Raw genomic sequence first — 18,312 nt, 5'->3', positions numbered from 1 at the left:
ATATGGTACTTGTCTTTCACTTTCTGACTTACTTCACTTAGTATGATAATCTCTAGTTGCATCATCTCACTTTTTAATAACCACACTTCAGGCTCAATAGCCACAGGTGGTTAGTGGCTACTTTATTGAACTGCACTGGTCTTGGTAATGGGGAGCCACTGATAGTTTTTGAGCAGCCTATCCATTATGTGGGCTGTGTTTCAACAAATTTAATGTGTCATGATTTTTAAGATTATTTATGGAAGGAAAGACTGAAGTAGAAGGCTGTTCATTGAATTATATGTAAATGTTCCAGGCAATAATTTAAAAAAGCTTAAACTAGAGTAATAGAAATTACAGAGAAATAGAGATATATTAAAGATTTCAGAGGTAAAAGTATATAGAACTTGACACATATTTGATATGAGAGTGATAGAGATTAAAAAGAAGATAAAAATAAATAACTTAAGTTTTCTATGAAGAAAAATTCAGATGCTCAAAGGAATACTTTAGTAGTAAAAATGATGACTTCCCCTTCGTAGATGTTGTTCAAAGTAGTTGTAGGACATCTAAGTAAGAATTTTCATAAGGCAATTAAAGCTGTGAGTCTGTGGCTCAGGATATGGGGTAGGTAAAAGATATAGATCTGAGAGAAATATATGACTGCTGAGGTCATGGGAGATAAAACAATTAATGGAAAGAGATGAAGCATAGTTAAGGGCATCAGCTTGCTGAATGTTTATATATAGGAGTTAGAGAAGAAAAGAAACTAGTTAAGAATGTGGAAAAGGAGAGGTTGGATACATAGTAGAAAACATAGTAGAAAACAGATGTCACAAAAATCAAAATGGGAAGTTTTAAGGAGTGTTTAGTAACTTCATATGAAGCAGAGACCCATAGGGATGAGGACATGAAGGGCTTTTATAGAAAAAACTAGTTATGTGTTCTTGGCAAATCATGAAGCATTTCTTGCTTCAACTTTCTCATCTGTGCAAAGAGGTGGTGGACGTATATGTCCCTCAAGCTCCTGCTAATGCTGTCACCCTGATTAGGTCAGTAGGAGTTCACAGACAGAAATGGAATCAATCCTGAAGGATAAGGAAGGGGAAATAAATATGAATATGGTGTTAAAATATAATAACTTGAAAGAGAAAACCAATCAAGGGAAAATTCTTACTTCCTTTGGAAAAGATCTAAGTACATTTGTAGCAGAAGGTAAGAACTTGTAGAAGGAAGAACTAAAGGTAAGTACGAGAAGAAGAATTAGAGAAAGCTTGCTGTGGAGGCAGGAGGTGATTCAGATAGAGATTCCCCCAGCATTTACTGAATGCCTCCTCTACACTAAGTACCATGTGACATGTTCTTATAGATGACATCACATTTAATTCTCATTATAGCTCTGTAAGGGCAGAATTATTCTTTATATCTTTTACAGAGGCAGTTGTGGTATTGTTGTTAAGACCATGAGTTTTGACGTTAGAGTTTCTAGGCTGTAACCTCAGCATACCTATTTGTCTAGGAACACTTGGGAAAATTTCTTACTTTTTCTTTTACCCTTTCTTCATCTGTAAAATAATTTCAATCTCATGGGATTTTTTGTAAGCATTAAAGAAATAATGTATTTGGAAGCTGTTGAATATTCTGCTGCAATAGTTTTCAGCTGGGGCAATTTTGTCCCCTAGGGGATATTTAGCAATGTATGGAGTCATTTTTACTGGTGCATGCTACTGGCATCTAGTGGGTAGAGGCCAGAGATGCTGCTAAATCCTCTACAATGCACAGAACAGCATCTCACAACAAAGAATTATCTGGCACGTATGTCAGTAGTTCCAAGGTTGAGAAATCCTGTTTTACAGACATTAGCTATTATTAATACTACACACATAGGAGGAGATGAAGGGTCATAGAGGTTAATAACATTACTTCTTAACATTAATAACATTACTTCAAAATTACACAGAAAATCATAGAACCAAGATTTGAATCTGTTTTTTCCTCATTCCAAGTTTGAATCCAATTCAAGTGTACTTCCCACACTATATCACAATTGGCACTTAAAAGTAAATTTGCACCTATCACCCAGGTCTTGGTTTCTTTCTCTTTTTTGGAGGCAAGGATAGATCGTGTACTTTTTTTCCAGTTTTACTGAGAAATAATTGATGTACATCACTGTGTACGTTAAAGGTGTACATCATGATGGTTTGATTTTGATTTGTATAGTGAAATTATATGCAAATCAGGTCTTGTTTTCTAATACCATTCTCTAGTAAAAGGAACCAAGGCTTTTTGGAGAAATAGCTGATTCCATGCCTGGGGTAGGAGATATACAAGATGATCCTGGAACATCTTATAGTGCCAGAAAGTATGGAAGTGCTGAAAAAACAAACCAAACAAACAAAGACACAGACACCAATGATGGAAGTATGTCAAAGGGACACCGAATTCAACTGAAGAGTTTCAAATGGCCGAAATTGGAACAGTTTGAACAATGACATAATGTAGTATTTGGATATAATCCAAAGTATAAAATAAATACCTGTGAGTCCATAATGATATAAGCAAATTATTGAATATATATAATATATATATATTATATATATATTTTATATATATATATATATATATATATAAAATATATATATATAAAATTTGGGAAGAATAGACAAATCTCCCAAGCAGAAGAATTCCAAATATTTTATGTAGCTACTACTGTCCCCCCAAGAAGGAGGAGACTAACTCACTACTTCTTAAGTGTGGGATATGTCTAACAACTTCTGTCCAAAGAGAACAACATAGAAAAAAGATAACTTTACAGGAGAGAAACCTGAAGACACTACCTCAGTCAGGGATCAAGACTAACATCAACAATAAAATCATGGTGACAGCATGTAACCTTGATATGATGTGATGAAAAACAATTTACCCCTGTGGTATTCCTCCCCAAAACTTATAACCTTTGTGTGCTCATTAGAAAAACATCAGACAAATCCCATTTTAGGGATATTTTACAAAATTACAAGAGGAATCTAAGCAGACATGACAACTAATTGTAATGTAGAATCCTGATTGAGATTCTAGAATAGAAAAAGGGCATTAGGTAAAAACAAATGTATGAATAAAGTATGGACTTTAGTTAATAAAGTATCAGGAATTCCCTGGCATACCAGTGGTTAGAACTCAGCGCTTTCACTGCTTGGGCCCAGGTTCGATCCCTGGTCGGGAAACTAAGATTCTGCAAACCGCGTGGTGTGGACAAAAAAAAAAAAAAGAAATAAGTTAATAAAGTATCAGTATTGGCTCATTAATTGTGACAAATGTATTATACTAATGTAAGATGTTAATAATAGGAGAAACTGTATGGGGTTTATGGGAATTCTCTGTACTGTCTTTGCAAATTTTCTGTAAATCATAAACTATTCTAAAATAAAATGTTCATTTTTAAAAAAAACAGTAATTTGAATAATTACTCTTAAAATAGAGATCTGATCTTTTTTTTCCCTTCTCGTAGACAAAAGGCTAGGCGAAGTAGGGCTTTGGAGGTGGAGAGATGAACTTACAGGAGAAGGGATGGCTTCAATATTCTCAATAAAGTAGATATCAAGTGGGATATTCTGAAATATGAAAGATTTGGAAGAAATTCCGTTCTTGAAAATGATATAAAATATTTGAAGTAGTAAACTCAGTAGAGATTTTAGGGTTAATATCAGTACACTGTATACATTTTTTTAAATAGTTCATGTGAAAAAGAATGTATTTAATGTATTTAAATGTTCATAAAACAAAATTTACTTTGTGATTATTTAAAATAAGCATAACAGTCATGTTCAGATATTTAGAGAGCCAATACATGCAACTCATGTAACCAGCAGGAATTAGCTGTTGCAGAACCGAGTCTCTAACAATATACTATTTATATCAAAGAAGATGCTTCTGTCAGGGAAGGCCGTTTAGCAGATAATGTTCTTTGTCTATTCAATGTCTATTTTTTATTTCTGTTATTGAAAGTTCCTCGGTTCTGTTAAGGGCGGCAGTGGACCCACCTAAAATAAGTCAATATCCCAGACATCCTTGAAACTAGAGGTGGCCATGGGACACAGTTGTGGCCAATTAGGATTACACAGAATGTGCAGAATGTTATCTTCACTGTTTGTTTTTCCTTTCCCTGTAACATCAATTCTATACCTAGAGTGCAGCAATAATTCTGTGACTATGAGGCTGTAATCATGAAGATGGGGCCCACACAGTAAAGAGAGCAGGATGAACAGCCATGTGCTTAATAATATTTTTGAGTAGCTATGCTAGCCTGGACAGATTACTCCCAGACTTCTAGTTATATGAGGAAAATAGCATCACTCTTAGTAGGATTTCTAGTCTATGAAGTGAAAAGTATTCCTTACTGATACAGTTCCCTAAACTGACCCTGCCACTTTAGGGAAAACTTCCCATCAAGAGTGAAGGAGGAAAAAAAAAAAAAGAATGAAGGAAGGGGGCTTCCCTGGTGGCGCAGTGGTTGAGAGTCCACCTGCCGATGCAGGGAACACGGGTTCATGACCCAGTCCAGGAAGATCCCACATGCCGCGGAGCGGCTGGGCCTGTGAGCCATGGCCGCTGAGCCTGCGTGTCCGGAGCCTGTGCTCCACAACGGGAGAGGCCACAGCGGTGAGAGACCCGTGTACCGCAAAAAAAAAAAAAAAAAAGAGTGAAGGAGGAAGGGAGTATTGATTTAGCGAATCAGATCAGCGTATAATCAGGCAGTCAAATGGGATGGCTAATAGAGAAATATCCTCTCAATATCCTGGTAATCTAGCTTTTATACACCCAAATTTCCTTCTTGATTTAGGAGAAGCTGATCTGCAAAGGGACAGTAGACTGTGCCATCTCTGCCTGTGTTTCCTTGTTATCACTAGGTCTGTCCTCCAGTACCCAGTGAGCCTTGAAAAGGATTCATGGCAAATGCATTTTCTTAGAACATTATGGGCTGTTAAATATTGATTTAAGATAATGCATATGAAATGTAGAAATGAGGGAAATTCGCCATACCCGATGACTTCTGTTCTCTGGCTAAAGAGTTAATGTAATGTAAAACGAGCAAACGATAACAAAACAAAACAAAATCAGGCTACAAGAGCACAAAGATGAAGATTCTTTTCTGGAAGTGTTATAGCAGAACGTAGTGAGTCGATTTATAAAATTTTTGTGAGTGAATCACTGTTCCACGCATGATCTGTACTTCAGAATTAAATGCGAAAGTGAGTAGTGTTTGTGGTATTGGTTATACTCATAGGAGGGCCAACTTTTTTTTTTTTTCTGAGTGCCTCCTTTTTTTAACTGCATAGACGTCTTCGGGTACAATTTGGTGGTACTTAAGATATTTGTAAGGGATCGGATGCGACAAGTTTAATTCAAAAGACATTTGCTTTGGAAGGAAATAGATTATATAAAAAGATGTATTTCTAATGATTTATCTTAAAAGGAGTTTTATGTTTTCCTTGAATTTTCTTTATATTTTATCTGAAAATATTCAGCTTATTTCTTCATATTTTTAATTGCTTTTACAGTCAAGAAAGTATATATTTCTTATGGTAATATTATTTAATGGTATTGATCTACAATTGAAATTGTTCCCTTTGTTATCCTTTGTTATAAGGATTGAATCTCCTTTATTATGTTGAGCTTGTTTCCTCTATACCCTCTTTGTTGAGAGTTTTTATCATAAATGGATGTTGAATCTTGTCAAAAGCTTTTTCTGCAGATATTGAGATAATCATAGGATTTTTATTCTTAAATTTGTTAAGATGATATATCACATTGATTGATCTGCAGATATTGAACTACCCTTGCATCCCTGGGATAAATTCCACTTTATCATAATGTATGATCCTTTTAATGTATTGTTGAATTTGTTTTGCTAATATTTTGTTGAGGAGTTTTGTGTCTATGTTCATCAGTGATATTAGCCTACAATTTTCTTTTTTTTATGATATCTTTGTTTGGATTTAATATCAGGGTGATGTTGGCCTCATAGAATGAGTTCAGAAGTTTTCCTTCTTCTTCAATTTTTTGGAATAGTTTAAGAAAGATAAGTGTTAACTCTTCTCTAAATGTTTGGTAGAATTTACCTGTGAAGTCATCTGGTCCTGGACTTTTGTTTGTTGGGAGTTTCCTTATTAATTATTCAAATTTTATTATTGGTAATTGATCTGTTCATGTTTTCTATCTCTTCCTGGTTCAGTCATGGGAGATTGTACATTTCTTGCAATTTGTCCATTTCTTCTAGGTTGTCAATTTTATGGGTGTTTAACTGTTCACAGTAATCTCTTATGATTGTTTGTATTTCTGTGGTGTCAGTTGTAACTTCTTTTTCATTTTTGATTTTATTGATTTGAGCCCTCTCTTTTTTTCTTGATGAGTTTGGCTAAAGATTTATCAATTTTGTTTATCTTTTCAAAGAGCCAGCTTTTAGTTTAATTGATCTTTTCTACTGTTTTCTTAAGTCTCTGTTTCATTTATTTCTGCTCTAATCTTTATAATTTCTTTCCTTCTACTAACTTTGGTTTGTTTTGCTTTTTCTCGTTCCTTTAGGAGTACGGTTGGGTTGTTTGAGATATTTCTTGTTTCCTGAGGTAGGCTTGTATCACTATAAGCATCCATCTTAGAACTGCTTTTGTTGCATCTTATAGATATTGAATTTTTGTTTCATTTTTGTCAAGATATTTTTTGATTTCTTCTTTCATTTCTTCAGTGACCCATTGGTTGTCTAGTAACATATTGTTTAGCCTCCATGTAAAGACCATAAATGACAAGCCCACAGCTAATATACTCGTTAGTCAAAAGCTAAAAGCATTTTCTCTAAGATCAGGAACAAGACAAGGATGCTCTCTCTCACCACTTTTATTTAACATAGTATTAGAAGTCTTAGCCACAGGAATCAGTTGACAAAAAGAAATAAAAGGAAATCAAATTGGAAAAGAAGGAGTAAAACTGTCACTATTTGCAGATGATATGATACTATACATAGAAAGTCCTAAAGACATCACCAAAAAACTACTAGGGCTCATCAATGAATCTGGTAAAGTTACAGGATACAAAATTAAAATATATAAATTTGTTGCATTTCTATACACTAACAACAAACTATCAAAAAGAAAAATTAATAAAACAATACCATTCACAGTTACATCAAAAAGAATAAAATACTTGGGAATAAATCTAACTAAGGAGGTAAAAGAACTGTACTTGGGAAACTAGGAGACACTGATGAAATACATTGAAGATGACACAAACAGATGGAAAGGTACATCACCCTCATAGGTTGGAAGAATTAATATTTTTAAAATGACTATTATACCTAAGGCAATCTACAGATTCAGTACCATCCCTATCAAAATAGCAATGGCTTTTTTCACAGAACTGGAAATAATAATTCTAAAATTTGTATGGAAACACAAAAGACAATGTATAGCCAAGACAATCTTAAGAAAGAAAAAGAAATGGGAAATATCATGCTCCCTGATTTCAAACTGTACTACAAAGCTACAGTAATCAAAACAGTGCGGTACTGGCACAAAAACAGACACATAGATGAATGGAACCAGAGACCCCAGAAATAAACCCATAATTTATAAGGGGAATTAGTCTACAACAAAGTAGGCAGCAGTAGGGAAAAGATAACCTCTTCAATAAATGGTGCTGGGAAAACTGGACAGGTACATGCAAAAGATCAAACTGGACTACTTTTTCACACCATAAAAAAAAAAATAAACTCAAAATAGATTAAAGACTTAAATGTAAGACCTGAAACCATGAAACTTCTGGAAGGAAACAGAGGCAGTACACTCTTTGACATGAATCTTACCAATATTTTTTTGGATATGTCTCCTTAGGCAAGGGAAAGGAAAGCAAATATAAATAAATACATCAAACTAAAAAGCTTTTGCACAGCAAAAAAAACTATCAACAAAACAAAAATGCTGCCTACTGAATGGGAGAAAATATTTGCAAATGGTATAGCTAACAAGAGATTAATATCCAGAATATACAAAGAACTCATACAACTCAAAATCAAAAAACAAACAACCTGATTAAAAAATGGGCAGAGTACCTGAATAAACACTTTTCCAAAGAAGACATATAGATGGCCAACAGACAAATGAAAAGGTGCTCAACATCATTAATCATCAGGGAAATGCAAACCAAAACCACAATGAGATAACACTTCACACCTGTCAGAATTGCTATTATCAAAAAGACAACAAATAACAAGCATTGACAAGATATGGAGAAAAGGGAACCCTCATGCACTGTTGGTGAGCATGTAAATTGGTGTAGCCACTGTGGAAAACAGTATGGAGATTCCTAAAAAAATTAAAAATAGAACTACCATATGGTCCAGCAATTCCACTTCTGGGTAGTATTTATCTGTAGAAAAGGTAAACTCTAATAAGAAAAGATTTACGCATGCCTATGTTTATTGCAGCATTATTTACAATAGCCAAGATATGGAAGCAACCGAAGTGACCATTGGTAAATGAATGGATAAAGAAGATGTGAGGCGCACACACACACACACACACACACACACAGTGGAATATTACTCAGCCATAAAACAAAGAATGAAATCTTGCCACTTGGGACAACATGGATGGACCTAGAGGGTACTATGCTAAGTAAAATAAGTTAGAGAAAGACAAATACTGTATGATTTCACTTATATCTGGAATCTAAAAGACAAAACAAATTAACGAAAATAACCAAACAGAAACAGAATCATAGATACAGAGAAGAAACAGGTGGTTGTCAGAGGGGAGGTGGGTAGGAGAGGAGTAAAGTGAGGGTGATTAAGAGGTACAGACTTTCAGTTAGGAAATAAATGAGTCAAAGGTATGAAATGTACAGTGTGGGGAATATAGTCAAAAATTATGTAATATCTTTGTATGGTGGCAGATGACAACTAGAATTATCATGGTGATCATTTTGAAATGTATAGAAATATCAAATCACTATTGTGTGCACCAGGAAATAACATAGTTTTACAGGTCAATTATACTTCACTAACAAATGAACAAAAAACTCATAGGAAAAGAGATCATATTTGTGGTTACCAGAGGTGAGGCGACAGGGAGGGTGAGTTAGATGAAGGTAGTCAAAATGTACAGACTTCCAGTTATAAGATAAATAAGTATTAAGGATATAATATCCAACATGATAAGATAATTAACACTGCTTTACCTTAAATATGAAAGTTCTTAAGAGAGTAAATCCTACAAGTTCCCATCACAAGGAAAAACATTTTTTTCTATTTCTTTAATATTGTATCTATATGAAATGATGGATGTTCACTAAACCTACTGTGGTAATCATTTCATGATGTATGTAAGTCTAATCATTATGTTGTATATAAAACTTATACAGTGCTGTACTTCAATTATATCTCAATAAAACTGGGAAAAAAGAGTGAACCTTCAATGTAGTCTACTCTTTAGATTTAAAATGAAAACTTTTTTTCTGTACAATATAATGGAACAGATTGTAGTTGATCCATGGAGAGAAATATATTCTCTCCAAAAAAATGGCTAAAGGGATCTCTGAAGTACTGGATCAAAACTCTCTTTGCAGCTGTTTTAGAAGATGCTGGAAGCTGGGAAAATGTTAAGAGAGCAGCATAGACTTTTCTTCCATTCATGGACCAAAGTTAAGTCTAGCATTTTCCCAGATGTCAAAGGACGAACTGACCCAGTTGTTAAGCACTGCTTTCAGAGACTTCATAACCAGAGGAAGAGAGAAAACAGAAAGCATAAAACTATATCCTGGAATGTCAATAGAAGGCATTTTAATGTCAAAAAAAAAAACCCCCTCCATTAACAAAGATTATTAATTAAGCACATAAGACTAATGATCATGTGACTTGAAATGACCAATGGAATATAAAAGTAAGGAAAACTTTATTAATTCTGATAACCCAGGAAGCAGTGATTTTTCTCTTAGAGAAACTTTGAGGAATTTTGGGTTGCTTAAATAAACAGGATTGAAATAAAGAAATGGTTGATTGGACACAAGATCCCCTATAGGTGAGGTACTGAAAGCAAAATCCATGTGAGCCACCAGCCCTTTCCCTTTTCCCCCATCCAAAGTCAGTGGAATAATATGGATCCTATTACTGCTTCTGAGAAACACAATTGGTTCCAGGAGGTCATGGCAAGCAGAGGTGCCCAAAATGCATTTACTCCCTGCCTATTTGGCCCACTAGGTAAGGAGTGGGGCTCTTCTTTGGCTGGCTTCTAACAGATGCAACTGTGCCAGGCAAAGAATTGTGGTCCTCTGCCAGCTAATTCCTGGCCACTGTTTGCTGTCTTTGGCTTCAGATACTTCCTATTTCTCCTCGGGCCACTGTACCTCTAAACTAGCAAAGTATGATTACAGTAAATCTCAACTTTTCATATTTATGTGTTTTTATGCTAGAACGGTTTGAACAGAGAAACCCACACAGTCTTTGATAGTTCCCTATCAGCTTCTAATTGCGGATAACAAGTGAATTTTCTTTGCCTCAGGTGTGTCTGTGGAGTCAGAAACATCATCAGACACATCAGTTATTTTTAGTACAAAGGAAGGAGACTGCTCTGAAGCATTAGAACTTACTATAAGAAACAGAAGTAAATTCTGAAACTTTGTTTACTCAGTAAGATTCTAAAAAACACTACATTTATGTAACCAATATGGTCAGTGATGAAAGAGACCCAATTAAGGGCAACTTGACTATAATTTAAAGGAGATTAAAAAAAAAAAAAGATGGTTGCCAAATTAAAAGCAATGAAAGAGGCAGTGAAGAAAGGTTTGCATATTTTAGCAAAGTAAATTTTGAAAGTAAATTTTGAAAATATTCAATAAATTGTCCGAGAGTCCAAATAAAGAGAAACAGATTAAAATGACGAAAGAAAAGATGCGGTATAGACAGGTGAAAGAAGTAGAACCAGAGACCATGAAATGGAGAATCTCATGCATGCACCCTCAGAAGAATGGAACTAAGAATTGAGAGAATGATTGCCCATAAATGCCTAATTTACTGAAGACTGAGAATTATCTCTTGAGTAATGAACATCTGCTAAAAATCCCTCCCCATTCTCAAGCCAATGAACTTACTGCTTGGTTTCTGGGTGGACTTCCTGCTCTTTGCACTCCTTGCCCATAACAAAAACCCACCCCAAACCCCCAACTGACTTGTCTGTAGCTTGTCACAGCATGTGTTTCCCAAATTGCTATTCCCAAATAAACTCAATGTCTGGTAATTTGAGCTTGCCTCAGTTTATCTCTTTATTTGGGTTGACAGAAGGAAGAAATTCAAAATATATATATTTCTCAAAAAGAGAAAGAAAGCCAAAGAGAAGAAGTACTAATGAAAATATAAGGGAAGTTTTAATCAGCTGAAGAAAGTCTGAGTCTGTAACTAAAATGGGTTCCCTGAACACAAGGCAAAATAAATGAAAAAAGAGATTAATAGAATAAGTTTAAAGAAAATAAATTCAGTTATTTCTAAGCAACTCATGAACAAAAGAGAAAAATTCCAGATAGTCAAGATAGTTTAGAAAATTCACAGAAAATAAGAACAATGAAAATTCAGTGTATCAAAACTTACAGTAAAGGACCAAAGCCATTCTAGAAAATAATAGCTAACCCATGTTTCTATTATTAAATACAAATGAATGAAAAGAAATTATTTAAAAACCTCACAACGTTTGAAAATGAGCAGTCAAATTTAAGGAAAGCAGGAGAAAGAAACTAACACAAAAGGTAAAATTAGTAATTACAAATTAAAAATCTACAGACAATCATAAAAGCTAGGGACTGGACCTTTTAAAAACCTTAAATATATATATATATATATATATATATATATATATATATATATATAACATGCTGGAAATCTAAACAAAGAAAAGAAATTAGTATGTTAAAATTATATATCTTTAAAATCTTTTTAAATTGGCTATTATATAACTATATTAACAGTGCTAAAAATCTTAATGATATATATTTTATAGAAAATATAAATTAATAGAATAGATTCTAAAATAATTAGAAAACCTCAAAAGACCTATAAGCAGAGAAGTAATTAAAAATTGTGGGTTTTTTTTAAGGCTCCTGTCCTGATAGTTTTACAGCTGAATTCTTCTAAACTTTCCAAAAATAATAAATATGATGAGCCTAGGAAAAGAAGGAAAATTTTCTAATTCAGCTAATATAAACCTACTAGCAAAATCTTACAAAGTGTAAAAAGCTGCAGTTGTTTCTCAGTTATCACAAACAATGTAAACATTCTAAAGATACAGCAGATTTAATACAACATGATTTTAATATAATAACATAACATGATTGAGTAGGAATTTTACCAGAGAGTAAGAATGGTTTAGGGTCAGGAAATTAATAAAGCAGTGCATAGCAACCATCGACCAAGGAAGAAAGCCTACATAAATATTTGCTGGTCTTTGATGTGGGGCGAGGACAATAAACGACTTTATTATCTTACTTGCTACTCCTCCTAGAATAGTGAACCAACTGAGATGTAGACAAAGGACTCAAGCAAATGAAGATTAAAATATAGTCATCACTCTGTATCCACCAAGGATAGGTTCCAGGACCACCCCCTCTTTGGATACCAAAATCTGCTGATGCTCAAGTCCCTTGTATAAACGTGTAGTATTTGTGTATAACCTACACACATTCTCCCCTACACTTTAAATCATCTCTAAATTACTTATAGTACCTAATACATGGTAAATGTTATGTAAATAGTTGTAAATACAATGTAAATACTATGTAAATAGTTGCTGGTGTGAAGCAAATTAAAGTTTTGCTTTTTGGAACTTTCTGGAATTTTTTTTCTTGAATATTTTTGATCTGCAGTTGGTTGAATCTGCAAATGCAGAACTTGAGGGAGGGCCAACTGTATCAGCTTTACAACTGTGTAAGCTGTAACCACTTGAAAATACAATGAAAATAAAAGATCTCATGCACAATGGCAACAAAATTATAAACTAGCTATGGATAAATGTAAGAAGTAATGATCAGTAGTGATAAGAAAATTTATGAAAATTCACTGAAGGCCCTAGAAAAGACCTAAATGCAAAGGCATATCATATGTAGGGAAGAGAAGATTTAATTTTATAAGGATACAATTCTCCACAAAGTAAGTTACAACTTCAATTCCAATGTGATTTTTCTCCTTTCCCTTTTGTTCTCCTTTTCTTACCTCTTCTTCCTTTCTCCTTTGCTCTTTTTTGTTTGTTTGATTGTTTCCTTCTCTGAAGTGTGAATAGCTAAGTTTTAGGCAAAAAACAAAAGCAAAAACCTCTGAAAATTATTTTAAGATACTATAATGCTACAATAATTAAAATAAAATTGCTAGACTTTATGTATGTATATGTACATGAATATAAAATGTTATTTGTTATATATATATATGATATTACATTGTCATTATGTTAATATGATATATAAGTATTCTTTTGGTTTCCTGGACCCAGTTCCAATATGTGTGTGTGTGGAGTCTTCCCCACATCAACAAGCAATTCTCGGATGAGAATTCAACTCAATTCTACCCAGGGATAGCATCAGATTCTACAGGTAAAGGGCTCAGTCCCACAAGACTGCCTCTACTTCAGACATCAATTGCAAGCCTGGATTATTAACTGCTACTGACCCACCAGCTTCAGATTGGAGGTTCTAACAACTGCCTTCAAGTCAGGATGCCGATCACAAGTCCAGGTTGTTACCTATATTTCTGACCAACTGGTTATAAATCAGAGGTTCCCATGACCCATTTCTTGGGTCTGAACAATTTGCTAGAATGGTTCACACTCACTATCTTACCAATTATCACTATCCAGCAGTGGTTACTCACTATCTTACCAACTTATTACAAAGGATGTTAAAGGATACACAGATGAACAGCCAGATGAAGGGATACATAGGGCGAGGTCCCAAACAAAAGAGCTTCCCTCCTCATGGACCTTGGGGCCCAGCACTGTAGCACATGGAAGTGTTCTGGTTCCCCAGTGTGGAAGCTCTCTGAACCCCCTCCTTTGGGCTTTTTTTGTAGGCCTCATTACTTAGGCATAATTGATTAAATCATCAGCCAATGATGATTGACTGGCCAATCAATCTAGCCCCTCTCTCCTCCCTGGAAATCAGGGAGTGGAACCAAAAGTTCCAACCCTCTGTTCTTGATTGATTCTTCTGGCTACCAGCCCCCATCCTTAGGTGATGTCCAAAAGTCAACTTCATTAACAGAAACCCAGTTGTGATGGAAAGGGTCTTATCATGAATGACGTGACACCCATTTCACCTTTGTGGCTCTGAAGAACTTTCAGGAACTGAGGACAAGAGACCAAATACAATCACAAAAGATGCTCCCATTGCTCAGGAACTTCCACAGGATTTGGGAGCTGTGAGCCAGGAACTGTGGATGAAGATCAAATATATATGAGAAATTATTTTGATCATTGAATGACCAAATATGTATATTTCTTATTGCAAGTATAAATAATCTGGATATTTAATTTTAATTATGGTGGCATTATAATATCTTAGGATATATACATATGATGTTAATATACTATATGTGTGTGCATATATATACACGTATATACACACACACTGTTACATATATAAATATATAAAAGTAAGAGTATAACACAAATATCACACAGTAAAATGGATAAATGTATTGAAAGTCCATTTCATTTCAAGGTTCTACCTCACCTGAAGGTGGGAGTTAGAATGGAAACAGTTCCATGACTGACAGGTAGTGGAATTACCATCCAGTCCTAAAAGAACTGGGAGAAAGTGAGTTTGACTCAGATAAAAATCTTAGCAGTTTTCACAGCTTTTATGAGAGCTTTGATTACTAAAATAAATGGATGCTGCGTACCCAGATACTTCTGTCATTTACCAAGTTAAGCAGCCTCTAGTTGCATAGTTATAAGAATTTTGTTTTATTTTGTTTTGTTTTCCCCGAGCTGACTGAGCATAAAGGAGTTATATTCTCAGAGCATTTGTTAGACTATCAATGTAGAATGTTTTACTCATATTAATGCAATAGCTTTTTCAGAAAACTTCCTAAGATGGCTTATTAGTCATGCATGGTTTTTTTGTAATAGTGTGTTTTCTCTGGTTAAAATAAGATTTCACTTTTGAAGTCACTGACACTTACGGGAAAATAATTGGCAATAGATGCATATGTGATATAATAACTTAAATATATAGTGTTTTTAAAGAACAAACTATGATACTTGTAGAAGAGTTTAGAATATGTTATTGAATTGGGTATAGATGGGGTATTCTATGAAAAGCATTTTTATGAAGTGATAAGTGGATTTTTCATGGTTAAATGTTAATTATCTGCCAGTGGTATTTTCAGCCTATTTTTGCTTATAGGAAATGGAGTTTTGTTTACATATTTGCTTAGCTTCATGCACACATTACAATACAGACTTTAGAGAAAAACACAACAGTGGGAAAGTGAGGAGTACCTTGGTAGTCCATGTGATAATAGCTTGAAATGAAAATCATTACATGTGAACAGCCCCTGTTATGGAGGTTCTGTTCTTCCTGAAAAAGAATTATTTTGTACCTGGGATTCCGATCTGGAACTGATTCTTTCCACCAACTGGAATTTAAAGTGTCCCTTCCTCAGCCACAACAGGATGAAGAGGCCCCAGGCTAGAATGCACCAGGGCTGAGTAACTAGACCTCTTTCCCAGAATAAAAACAGTAGACTGCTGGCATTTTTAAAGTCGATGAGAAGGAGAAAACCACTGGAACTCTAGAGAAATTAGTTAGTAATGATCTTAAAGGTAGCTGTGAACATTTACAGTTGCAAAGCATAGCATCTTCCAGCAAAGAGGCTCTTGATAGAGGAAAACACTGGTCACTTTGAACAAGGAACAAAATCAGCCTGATTCACACAAATAATCAGCCAAGATTGAAAAATGCAAGGAAGTAAATCCAGACCCAAATAAATGTTAAGGCAACAATCGCTCAGCCACTCCACAGATTCTCACCAATTCCTTAGTGCAAAGTAAGTGCAGTTGATATTAGAGTTCTACTATATACTCTGTAGTTGTTTGTACTTATATAACCATAAGGTAAAGTACATCTGAACTTTCCCTTTCTGTCCATGGTAGGGGTATGATTTTCTCAACAATTTTTTTTTTTCTAAAGTTTGTAAAGTCCCAACTTAGAGAACTTTCCTAACTATTGTTATAAATATGAGTGGACACCACTTCCTTATTATAATGGACAAATTTAAGTTCAGCAGGTATGATTTTGCAACAATTGGGGTATTCAAGCAATGTTACTTTTATTTTATTTAAATTTAGTTAAAACGTATTTTAATCCCCAGATAACTGGGCTGGCAAGAAATTCAATCTCCGTTACTTGGTCTCTCACTTCCTGGAATTTCACTCTCACCAAAATACAGAGTGACCTCTAGGTTTGGGCAACACAGGTTACCTTTGAGATGCCCTGTGTCCCAGACTTTGTGGCTTGGCGAGCTGCACAAGTGCTCGGGTTTTAGCTTCCTGAGGCCCAGTGACAGCCTTGCTGACTCTGTGGGCCCTGACTTCCCAGGTCTTATGAGAACTAGGTATCTCAACATCCCTGATCCTGTCTCTTACACCAATCAAGAGAAGTCACCCACCTCTCTCCCTTTAAGCTTTGGGGAAACAAAAGCACAAAAGAAAAGCTGTATGTGGGACATTTCTTTCTCTTTTTAGCCTTTCCTTGAAGCAAAGGAACACAGAACTTGGTGTGTATGCAGGGTTGGGGGTGGAGAGGATATAGTGAAAAAGAATAGTGACAGAACAAAATAAAGCAATATGTGCTGCTTTGTAGGTAGTTAACATCTGTTACAGAATGCACTGTGCATGCATTCTGTATCTCTGTTACAGATAAGCACTTATTAAAAGGCTTATCTCTGCCTGCATGTTAATAATGAGAACACTTCATCTATTCTCACAGAAGATGAAGAAACAGCATTTTCTAGAGTGATCAAAGGGATTAATGAGACATTTATATACCCAGAAACAGATTTAATGAGGCCCTGTTCTATGGATATGAGATAAACAGGCATTATGAATCTAAGAAACATTCTACGTGGCTTGAAACATATGCTAGAATATTAGAATTACTTAAGACTTACTCTTACTCTTAAGTAATCTAAGAGTAAGAGTAATCGAAGTCCCTCAACTACAGTACCTCAAGAGTGCCTTGCAGTTAGTCTGTCAATACGAGCATCAACTAAGTCCTTCATCTTCATTTTCCTAAAGATGAATGATCTCAGACAGTTCCTCAAATTCTAATACTCATTTGGGGTAAAGTGCTAATGGAGAGTGCATTGTGGACACAGCTTGGGCAGTGGCTTGGTGCGTGGGCAGTTCAGATGTGTATCACCGCAAAAGGAAATGTCGATCCCGAGTACCTGTGGGCCCCAAACATTCCTGAGCAGGATTGTAGACTGTGGACTGTGATTGATTTTTTAAAAATTAATAATTAACCCTCCTTAAACTGGTTTTATTTAACGTGGTCACTGTGTAAGAAAGTACATGACCCTTTAGTAAAAGGACATTTAATTCCCTAATCAATGCCACAGAGACGCTTTCTTGGGTTTATTTCTACCCAGTTCTGAATTATATGTTGATTTTGTATACTGGATGTTTAGTAAGGACTAGGGGACAAAATTAGATGCTATTCTAAATAGCTCATGCCTGGTTTTAATGTCAAGTGGCTTCTATTTTCTGTAATTATCTATGAATTGTGAGTCCTAGGGTATGGCAACTTAGTGTTTTCTGATGATCAGCCATGTCACCATCACTGGGGAGCTTATTAGAACTGCCCCAGCCCAAACTTTTTGAATCAGAATTTGTATTTATTAGGTACATAAAAGTTTAAGCAGCATGTTTTAGACACAGTTTAGACTGAATTATTTGTGAAACTTTGGAAAAACATGGATGCCAAATTTCCATAGTAGATCTACTGAATCAGAACAGCTGGAGTTGCATGCAATGTGCATTTTTTTAAAAACCTCACAGGTCAACTTCGTATGTGTATCTAACATTTCTTCTAATAGTGAGAAGAAAACTACATAGTAAACGGAAATGCTTTCAGCATGAATTGTCATAAACAGGTATTTAGTTCAAATGGTGGAACTTTTGTTTTTAACTAAGGCAACAAATTTGAGGATTAACTGGAGTTTATAGATTTGTGTTATTTTTTATAAATTAATAATTTGCATCATTGATAAAAATAAATCAGGGAATAAATATTTTCGATAACTTTTTC

Source organism: Aethalodelphis obliquidens, unplaced genomic scaffold (genome assembly GCF_003676395.1).
Source record: "Aethalodelphis obliquidens isolate GAN/ISIS:26980383/991018 unplaced genomic scaffold, ASM367639v1 scaffold59, whole genome shotgun sequence".
Lineage (NCBI taxonomy): Eukaryota > Metazoa > Chordata > Mammalia > Artiodactyla > Delphinidae > Aethalodelphis > Aethalodelphis obliquidens.
This window is presented reverse-complemented; position numbering follows the sequence as displayed.